Source organism: Condylura cristata, unplaced genomic scaffold (genome assembly GCF_000260355.1).
Source record: "Condylura cristata isolate star-nosed mole 26May11 unplaced genomic scaffold, ConCri1.0 scaffold00015, whole genome shotgun sequence".
Taxonomy (NCBI): Eukaryota; Metazoa; Chordata; class Mammalia; order Eulipotyphla; family Talpidae; genus Condylura; species Condylura cristata.
In genome coordinates this window covers 15,874,575-15,881,709 of record NW_004567116.1, presented here as the reverse complement: position 1 = coordinate 15,881,709, position 7,135 = coordinate 15,874,575, and the positions used below count along the sequence as shown (strand labels likewise).

The 7,135-nt window shown below is 44.9% G+C and overlaps 1 protein-coding gene across 1 annotated transcript in view; it reads right to left on the bottom strand.

Moving 5' to 3' along the window:
- Positions 1 to 7,135, bottom strand: part of PAMR1 (peptidase domain containing associated with muscle regeneration 1) — a 71,153-nt gene that overhangs the window by 53,352 nt on the left and 10,666 nt on the right. The gene's annotated exons all lie outside the window — the stretch shown is intronic.

The following is a 7,135-nucleotide window of genomic DNA, read 5'->3' as shown; positions in this document are numbered from 1 at the left end:
CGCCACCCCTGAACCTTTGGCCTGTACCCCAGTTCTGTATGCACAAATAAATAAATCTTTAAAAAAAAAAATCACTGTCCTGTTCCTGTTCTTCAACCTCTCCTGGTCTCAGTTTTCAGTGTCCCCCAAACAGAGTGGCCTCCCTCAAAGGGTGATCCAAACCATTCACTGGGGCACAGATAAAATTTGGTAGAATTGCTAATTTGTAAATCAGAAAGAAAGAAAAGAAGTCATGTTCTATCAAGAATGATTTCTTGGACTGATACACAGACATATAGAGCTGATCAATGAGTGTACGTCCTTCAGTGCTGATGCTTGTTCCTATTTTTGCTGGGGTGCAGCAGGCCAGTGCTCAGTTACGTAGGTCACGCACTGCACAAACCCAGAAGCCTTTCAGCTACACGATCTGAGAGCGCAGCCCTAGCATCTGGGTCATGGAAAGAGTGGTCTCTACCAGGCCATTCAAGCGGAAGGCTGATGGCCAAGTAAAAAGACAATGTCATTTCCTCCCAACTAGTCTTCTTGGTTCTGCAGCATGCTATTTTTATGGTATCTTCAAAGCTAAAACTAACAGAAAAGACAAAACGTATCTTAATTAGTATGTTTGGGAGAATTTCAGTGTTTCACAAGGGTGAAGTAATTGGCAGAACTTCATTCAGTCCTCAAATACAATGGAGGGTTCTTTCCCATGAGAAAAAAAGTATTCCTTTCGGGGGTAGGAGTTCTTGTTTTTGTTTTTGTTTTTTTTTTTCTTTAAAAAATATACCTTAGGTAAATAAAAAAGAAAAATCACCTGGCCAAATTTCTAAAAGGAGTCAGTCAAAAATTGCCCAGAGGAAGCCAGGTTAAGCAACAGATCTAGTTTTGATTTGTTCTTTTTTCCTGCACTCATTATTTCTAAAAATTTTTGCAGAGATGATTCAAGTGGAAACAGGTCAGATATCAGCAAGGACAAGAGAATCTGGTTTCACTAAAAATCCCCAGCAGGGAGCCCCAACATGTTTTGTGGGTCCATAAACACTGACTTCAACATCTCCTAATGTCTTCAATTTCATGGTTTCCTGTTTTCCTCCCCTAAATCTAGACTTTTAAAATTCTAGATTAAATTAGGATTGATTAGAAAATTAGAATTGATCATTTTTAATTTGCCAAGTATAGACATTTGAAGGAACTATCACCATTTACGTTCCAACTCAGGTTACGAGAACATTATAGCGTCACCGAAAGGATCCATTTGCAAAGTAATGAACAATTTCATTTGTTTCCTTTCTTAAAATCGGGTTCATGTTTAGATGACTCTTCTGTCTCCCTCACATGGCCATAGCTGGCAGGCGCCATACCTAACCAGGGCACCGCTGCTAGGCTGCTGGGGAGCGCCTGGCACTCAGGAGACCACCCGGGAACACTCCCTGATTCAAGGTGGCCTTAACTCCAGGCAACTCCCCATTCAGTGGTCAGGTGTGTCCACAGGTGTGAAGGTGCTAAAACAAATACAAACTGGGCAGAAGGCTTCTGCCCCTTTAGCCATTAGCATAACCTTTAGAATGCTCAGTAGTGTTCCTTAGTTCATTGACTTATTAACATATAACATCCCCAAAAGATCTTAAGCAAACCTCCAGCATTCTCTGCTGAGCTTCTCGGTTGACAACTGAACCATGGAGATGCTACACACCCCCTCACCCCCTGCCCTCCCCACCCCCACTGGAAGGACACAGGATACAACAACCTCTAGCTTGCAAACACCACTAGAGATACAAATGGCAACCAGGTGAATTCAGACTTTTTTTTTTGACCAGATGCTCATAAAAAACCCTCTCTGGGCCCTCCCTGGTGGCGCAGCGGGTTAAAGCACAGCACTGAGAAGCTAAAGCCACTTCCCCATGAGTTCAATTCCCGCCTGCCCTGGAGGTGACCACATGGCGCGGCAGACCTTCTCCTGACCCGCCTGCTGCTCCCCTCAGCAGTGTACTTTGTCAATCTGCCTGTTCTGCTCCCCATTCTGTCTCTGGTGAATTCTTTCTCCCTCCGTGAGTCTGGCCTGTACCCCAGTTCTGTATGCACAAATAAATAAATTTTTAAAAAAAAAAAAAAAAACCCTCTCTGAGCCCTTCCAGGTGGCTTCTCTAGGATGTGAGTTCGCTCTCTCTCCCAAAACACAGGTTATCTGAATAAACCTAGGTTCCCTAACCCAGCTCTTATCTCTCATGTTTGACAGGGGACCTGAGCATGGAAACCGGCACTAGGCTCATCTTTGAACTTGACCCCAGTAGCCAAGTCAGGTCACTTTCCCTTCCAAGGCGAAGTGTCCAGAATCACTGGTCCAGGTGACCTGCCTTGGATTCAAATTGCTTGGCTCCAGGTCCTGTTACAGGGCAGGGAGAACCCCCAAATCAACCCCTGTAAATAGGTTCTATCATTCGCTGCCATCAAGACAAAACATACAGACATTTAATGGGAAGGAACTTTAATACAATTAGTGTGCAATACAGAAAAGACAAAGAATATAGGTTTCAAATCAAGTACCCAAAGTTACGCTCATGAGTAAAAGTCCAGCCAAACAGTACTGGCCCAAAGCAAGACCCAAAAGCCCACCACAACACTAAAGCATCTTCCAGCAGGGACCCATAGAAAGGGTCAGAAATGGGCAGAAATCTGGGAAGAAAAGAGCAAAATCAAAATCAAGATAAACACTGCCATAATAAACCTCCTCACAGGTCTCTCATCCACATCTATCTCACCCAGTCCAGGGCCAAGAAGCAAATGTAGTTTCTTCACATGTCTCTCTGCTCCATGTGGCTTCCTCAGGTCTCCTGGCTCTCCATTCTGCTTCCTTCCTCTCCAGATTCTTCTTCTCCCTGCTCAGTTCCACCCTCCTTTGGGTGGGGCAGGGAACCTGGACTGTCCCCTTTCCCTGGGGACCACCCCATTACAGTCCCTCCAGCTGTATGTTTACTCCCTGAATAGCAAATGTGTCTATTAGGTGGGGCTCCTGTTTTACCTCCTCCTTCTGGTCACCCCAGTGCAAACATTACATTCTTTTAGGCTTTCTAGGAATTTATAAATACTAACAACTCCTAGGGGAAGAGGCGGGGCAGCAGGCACTAACAAAATTAAAGTCATTTGCAACGTTGCTAAGACTTTGTATTTAAATATGGAAGGTCAAGTAAAGTCTATTCTACTTCAGGGAAGTGCAAAGCCTGTTTCCCTTTAAGCAATCAGCTTCACCACCTCTAGCCCAGTCAAGAACACTGTGGCCTCCTTTGTATCCAGGAATTAATTCCCTAAAATGCCTTCATTAACATTTCTCTTAACTTCAAAGAGTGAGCCTACCTCTGCCCACCAGAGTCCATTATATTAACTTTATAGGTGAGGTCCAAAGCACTCCATCATTTTAGCCAAAGGAAATGACTTAAGGAAGCCTATTTATACCTGTCTGCCAGGTCAGCCAGTTGGACTCCTCCCTTCCGTGGTGATGACATTATGGGATTTGTAGTCCTTGTGTAACAGGGAGGGGGGGAAGGTGTCCCCAGGAAAAGGGGACAGTCCAGGTTCCCTGCCCACCCAAAGGAAGGTGGACCTGAACAGGGAGAAGAAGAATCTGAAGAGGAGACTGAGGAGGAAGGAAGCAGGATAGAGAGCCAGGAGACCTAAGGAAGCCACATGGAGCAGAGAGAGGTGAAGAAACGGCTCCTGTTTCTTGGCCCTGGACTGGGTGGAACAGACGTGGGTGAGAGACCAGTGAAGAGATTCACTATGGGAGTGGAGTGTTTATCTTCATTTTGATTGTGCACTTTTCCTCCCAGACTTGTCTGACCATTTCTGACCCTTTCTGGGTCCCGGCCAGAAGGTGCTTTAGACTTGTGTCAAGCTTTCAATCCCTTTTGGGTAGACTTTTACCCATGAGGGGATGAGAAACTTTGGGTGTCTGATTTAGAATCTATTTTATTTATCTTTCTGTATTGCACACTAATTGTATTAAGGCTCCTTTCCATTAAAGATCTTGTATGTTTTGTCTTGATGCAGCAGATGGCAGAACCTACTTGGGGTGGGCAGATTTGGGGGTTCAGGGGTGCTCCCCCCCTGCCCTATAACATTGGGAGTCCTGGATCTCTTTGGTCTGGGGTAGCAGTGGGATCCATAAAACCGGCTTGTGAAATTTGTTCAGGACGTCCTTACCCTTCTACAGAGGACAGAGTTAGCAGCGAGGAACACCTGTTTAGGGACAAGTAGGCACAAGGGCTGCTGCCCAGAGGTCACACGGACACAGTCTTCTTCTCTTTGGGAGGGTTTCATTCCTCTGGGGTTCCTTTCAGTTGATTTTGAATAACCATAGAATTTGAAATGGGCTACATGGTGGCCCCCATCTCCACCCCTCACCTCATGGTCTGCTTCTCTGTCGGACACCTGCTGCGTGTGCAGCCTTGTGATCCTGACAAAGGGTTTTTAATTTATGCAGCTGGGTTAGTGGCTATGTTAGTCCACTCTAGCCCCAAGTCTGGCTCCCAGTGTTGTGTCAGCCAGGTTTCTGGTCTTTGATGCCTTCTTTCCAACTTTCTACTTTTTTTTTGTTTTTAATTATAATAGTTTATTTTTACATCATTTTGTGCCTTTTCCCACCTCAGTTGTAACCCCTGTGGGTTTCCCATCACCAAATCACCCATGTGCCATCACTATAGTCCAGTGCACTCCCCGTCCCCACCCATTTTTGATCCCATTCCCCACTCCACCCCCATAAAATGTCTCTGGTATATAGTTGTTCATTATTATTATTTTTCCCCCTGGTTCTTTATGCTCCTGCTAGTAGTGAAACCATCCAGTATTTTTCTTTTTCTTTCTAGCTTATTTCACTAAGCATGATCCCTTCCAGCTCCATCCATGTTGCTGCAAAAGGCACAAGTTTATCTTTTTTGATTGCTGAGTAATATTCCATCGAGACACACACTTTAAAAAAATAATATAATAGTTTATTTTTACATCATTTTGTGCCTTTTTCCACCTCAGCTGTAATCCCCATGGGCTTCCCATCACCACATCACCCGTGTGCCATCACCATAGTCCAGTGCACTTCCCTCCCCACCACCATTTTTGATCCCATTCCCCACTCCACTCCCGTAAAATGTCTCTGGTATATACCAACTTTTCTCCTCTTAACCTCCATCATAATCACTAGCTATGATAAGGTAAATTCAGGGTGCCACAAGAATGAATGAATGCTCACAAAGGAACATTAGTACCAAATCTACTGACAAGGTCAAAACGTTTTAAACAAAATCACAGAAAGAAAGCCATTTGCCAAGATAAGACCTCCTCCTAGGGAAATGGAAGGATGTAGGAGGTGATCATTTTGTTGGTTTTATGATATGGCCCTTTGCCCTCTAGTCTAGCAAGTCCATCAATCTTTCTAGCTTGCCAAGATAGGGAAATGCCCCCAAAATATATGTGCAAGAAATAAATAGATAAGTGAAATCGCCTATAAGAAACATTTAAAGTTGGCCAGCAGAAGAGATTTTAAAATGCAATGAGCAGACAAAAGCAATCTCTTGGATTTTTCCCCCTCTACTCATTAGAATTTACATTTGTGGAAAGGGTGCACAGGTCATTTGGCTTTCATTGTACACATTTCAAGGCATTTCAATATAGTGCTAAAGGCCAATGCAAGACACTACAATTTAGAGAAACACTGATAACAGAAATAAATGAAAGTGTTCAGACACGTGGGCTATAGCATGTTTTACCATTTCTTTAGCCGAAATGTTCTTATACCGATTAGGCAATTTAATCTTCCAAATGACACACTCCAGATAGGTAAACCACACCTTCTCTTTAATTAAAAGAATTTACTCTGGCCCCTTCACTTTATCAGTAAGGAAAAGGGCTAAGTAGAGAAAAAGAAAAGGAAATGCCCAAGAAGTTATTTTAGAGGAGCTATCAATTCAGGGGGAGTGGGGGGCAGGGGAGGGAGGAAAGTCCACAGAATTCCAGGCTTAGGAGCAGGTAAACAAGCTTTCTCACAAGCAAGCTGGAGCGTATTTTGGGTATCAAAGCTCTGTCCAGCCCTTCTCTCAGCCGCCAGACTTAGGCAGTGGCAGAGAGCAGACATCCTGGCATCTCCGAGCTACAGTGGCAAGTCCAGGTCTATCGATTCAGTTCCGGCTCTTTCAGAATTCACTTTGGCAAATATGAGAGCCTTAACCTCTTGGTTCTTGTTTTTCAGTAAGTATCCCAAGACAATGCCAATCATGTTGACCCGCTCACACCAGTTGCCCTTGGTCTACACAGCAAACGAATGGGCAAGATAAAGTTGGCCCTTATCATTGCCCTCCTTATTGTTTTCCATGGCCCTCACCAAACAGCAGGTGGCAAGACTATCTAATACTGAGACTTCTGTTGCTGCCAAGATGGAGAAGATCTGACTCCTCCACAATAGGGTCTTGTCTCAGCAGAATGATGAGAGGAACAACGGTGTCCCCTTAGGAAAGCCACCAAGTGCCACGTGTGAAGCCCTAGATTTTAAGGAAAGATGCTGACTTGATGTCTGTTAAGGTCAACTGGAAAAGCACAGAGGATCATCTATGAAACAAAGGCCAGTCTGTTGACATGGTTGAGACATCACTTGTCAGCTAAATTGATCCCAGGCCCAGACCACCCCAGAAGATGTCATAGAAAGACACATTTATGAGGTGCTTGTTCCTCCCTGATGTTAGAATCTGCCTCTCCACTCACCAAACCCCCCACAGCTTTCCCAGCTAACCACATTTAATTACAATTTCTACTTAGGTTTTACCATCTTGCATGTTAGAAACCTTCTGAAACCAGAGGGAGGAGGAAAAAAAAGACACAAGAATCGCAGAGATATATAATTAAGTAGCTCGGGCTCATCTCTCAGCCCCGCTCACTCCACCTCCTCCTCCCAGGCTGGCTGAACTCCCCACACATTATGCTCCTGACCGCCTGCTCCATGGACCCATGACAGCCAATCAGATCCCAGGCGGGAGTGACTTTGAGTCACGGATGATGGCATCCGCACTGGGTCCCTGTGACTCTGTGTCTTCTCTGAGTCACCATGAGACTCTCGGTCCCAGCCTGGCTGGATTCCCAGCCTCAGGGGCCTCCAGCTTCCCTGTCTCAAACTCTT